This window comes from Otolemur garnettii, unplaced genomic scaffold, assembly GCF_000181295.1.
Source record: "Otolemur garnettii isolate 467f Iridium unplaced genomic scaffold, OtoGar3 scaffold00174, whole genome shotgun sequence".
In the NCBI taxonomy this organism is placed as follows: Eukaryota; Metazoa; Chordata; class Mammalia; order Primates; family Galagidae; genus Otolemur; species Otolemur garnettii.
Genome location: NW_003852569.1, coordinates 873,542 through 877,057, shown reverse-complemented (window position 1 = coordinate 877,057; position 3,516 = coordinate 873,542).

Here is a 3,516-nt window from a genome sequence, read left to right as displayed (position 1 = left end):
TGACAGACTGAGACTCTGTTTCAATAAAACAAAAACAAAACAAAAAAAGTATATAAAATTCATCAAAATTTAAAACTTTTCTGTATCAAAGGACACTGTCAATATGGTGAAAAGGCAACCCCAGAGTGGGAGAAAGTATTTGTGAATCACATATCTGATAAGGGTTTAATACCCAGAGTATATAAAGAGCTCCTATAACTCAATAACAAAAAACTCAAACAACCCAATTAAAAAATGGGCAAAGGACTCAAACAGATATTTTTTAGAAAAAGATATACTCAGTGGTCAATAAACACATGGAAAGATGCTCAACATTACCTATCATTAGGGAAATGCCAATCAAACTCACAATGAGATACCATTTCACACCCAGCAGGATGGCTATTACTTAAAAAACAGAAAATACCAAGTGTTAGGATGTGGAGAAATTGGAACCCTTGTGCATTGCTGGAGGAAATACAAAATGGCTCAGCTACTGTGAAAAATGGTAGGCAGTTCCTCAAATTATTAAAAATAAAATTACTGTATGATTCAGCGATTCTACTTCTGAGTTATGTACCCCAGGGAACTAAAGGCAGAGGTTTGCACAGGTATTTGTACACCCATGTTCTTAACAGCACTATATGCAATAAAAAATGTAGAAGCAGCACAAGTGTCCATAATAGATGAATGGATAAAGAAAATATGGTACACACACACGTATAGAATGGAATATTAATTAGCCTTAAAGGAATGAAATTCTAACATGTGCTACAACATAGACGAATCTTGAAGACATTATGCTCATTATGTCTGGAATATGCAGACATAAAAGACAAATATTGTATGATCTACTTTTAGGAGGTACTAGAGTAGTCAAATTCACAGAAATGAAAAGTAGGATGGTGGTTACCAGAGTGTATGGGAGGTGAGAATGGAGAGTTACTGTTTAATGGATGTAGGCAGAGGTGCAACCCTTTTGTAACAATGAAAATACATTGCGGCATTAGGAAGGTTGAGAACCACTGAGTAGAGTTTCCATTTGGGAAGATGAAAAAGTTATGGAGATGGTGGTGGCGTTTACACAACAATGTGAATGTACTTGACACTATTGAAATGCACACTTAAAAATGGTTAAGATGGTGGGCAGCGCCTGTGGCTCAAGGAGTAGGGCTCTGACCCCATATGCCAGAGGTGGCAGGTTCAAACCCAGCCCTGGCCCCCCCCCCAAAAAAAAGAAAGGTTAAGATGGTAAATTTTATGTTATGTACAACACATAATCACAGTAAAAAAATTAAATAAATTAATACAATCACTAAAACCCAACCTGCCTGAATTAGTGTTGGCACTGCATTCTCTGTCTCCTCTGTGGCAGGGACATACTGACCTCCCTGTTCTCCTGTGTGCTGGATGTTCTGTTTCCCCCTCCGGCTCCACTTTTTATGCTTTTCTGCCTTGCTGAGCCTTCAACTTGAGTGGGCCAATGGGAGGCCGATCAGAAGGTGGGTAGAGAGAGAAATCAGCATTTATGCCCCTCCTGCTAGGCTATGGCTTAACAGTGGCTATATTTCTGTACCTAAGTCAATAGTATCTCTGAGCAGCCCCTCTGCCTTGGCAATAGCTCTTGATTCCAGTAACCATTCTTGTTCTCTTGCCTTGCCAGTCAGACTTAGGGGTGGGAACACCCTCCTAATTTTGCTAGTCCTGGTGCTTTGCTATCTCGTTTCCCTTCCCTTGCCCACATCTTTGTAGATAGGCCCTCCATTTAATTCTCTTCTGTGGGGGCTGGGCCCGATTGCTCACACTCATAATCCTAGGACCAGCCTGAGCCGGTAGGACCAGCCTGAGCCAGAGCAAGACCCTGTCTCTAAAAATAGCTGGGCTATTAGTGGGCACCTGTAGTCCCAGTTACCCGGGAGGCTGAGGTAAGAGAATCCCTTGAGCCCAAGAGTTTGAGGTTGCTGTGAGCTGTGACACCACTCTACCAAGGGTGATAAAATGAGACTCTGTCTCAAGAAAAAAAAAATTCTCTTCTGTGACCCTTTTGAGTATGCATGTGTTTCCTGTGGAGACCCTGACTGAGAACACACAATCTCTCCCAAGTCTGATCTATGACATTATCTACTCATCCAACAAATACTTTTCTCACTCAACAAATATTTCATTGCTACTGTACATGAGGTACCACATTAAGTAGTAGCAACACAAAGATGCATTTAACTAGGTCTCTTTGAGTTTAAAGTCAAGTTGGAGAAGACAGATAAGTAAAAACACTATTCCAATACAGAATGCTACGTGTGGAGGTAGAGGGAAAAACAGAGTGTTCTGCAGGGCAGAAGTCAAGTCAGCCTTGGGCAGGAATGGGAGGGAGATGACACTTCAGGGAAATGACACTTGTGCTGCTCTACAGGACAAATAGGGACAGGTGGAAGGGGGCAAAGGGCTTTCAGGGCAGAAGAAGAGCATGTGTCAAAGCACAGAGGCTTATCACTGTGACATCAGTTCTAGCCTTGTTTGGCAAGGTGAGAGGGAAGCTGTCTTGGTGAGAGCAGAAAGGGAGGCTGGAGAGGTGGACAGGGTGCTGACCATGAGGCTCGTGGGTGCCTCAAGGAATCCTGTTAAGAAGAACAATGCCTGGTTTTAACCATGTGAGCAACACTAGAAACTGCCTTTAAAAACTCTTTGGTCAGGCTCGGCGCCTATAGCTCAGCGAGTAGGGCGCCAGTCACATACATTGGAGCTGACGGGTTTGAAACCAGCCCAGGATTGCCAAAAAATAATGACAATTGCAATCAAAGACAAACAAAAAAATAGCCAGGTGTTGTGGTGGGCACCTGTAGTCCCAGCTACAGAGGAGGCTGAGGCAAGAGAATTGCTTAAGCCCAAAAGTTTGAGGTTGCCATGAGCTGTGATGTCACAGCACTCTACCCAGGGCAAAAGCTTGAGACTCTGTTTCAAAAAAAAAACAACAAAACTCTTTGATCAGCTGGGTGTGGTGGCTCATACCTATAATCCAGCATTCTGGGAGGCCAGGGGAGGAGGATCCCTTGAACTCAGGAGCTCAACACCAGCCTGAGCAAGAGCAAGACCCTGTCTCTACTGACAATTAACTGGGCATCATAATGGGTGCATATATTGGGAGGCTGAAGCAGGAGGATCGCTTGAAAATTTGAACCCAGGCATTTGAGGTTGCTGTGAGCTAGTCTGATGCCATGGCACTCTAGCCTGGAGCAATGGAGTGGGATTCTGTCTCAAAGAAAACAACGTTCTCTTTGGTCACAGGGTGGGGAAATGAGTAGGAGAGGTCAAACTGGGAACAGGGAAAAGAAAAGAGAGTTTACTGCAAAATGATAGAGGCCTTCTTTTCTGAAGGGGAGGGACCGTTTGTTGGTTTTGCTAATTTAAAAAATTGCTTAAAATACATATTCATAAAATGATAATATTTTAAATATTAATTTTACCTAGTACTTTGCTGTATTACCCTTCTTGCATAAATTATACTCACAATGATTTTTCAGTTTCTTTTTTTTTTTTTTT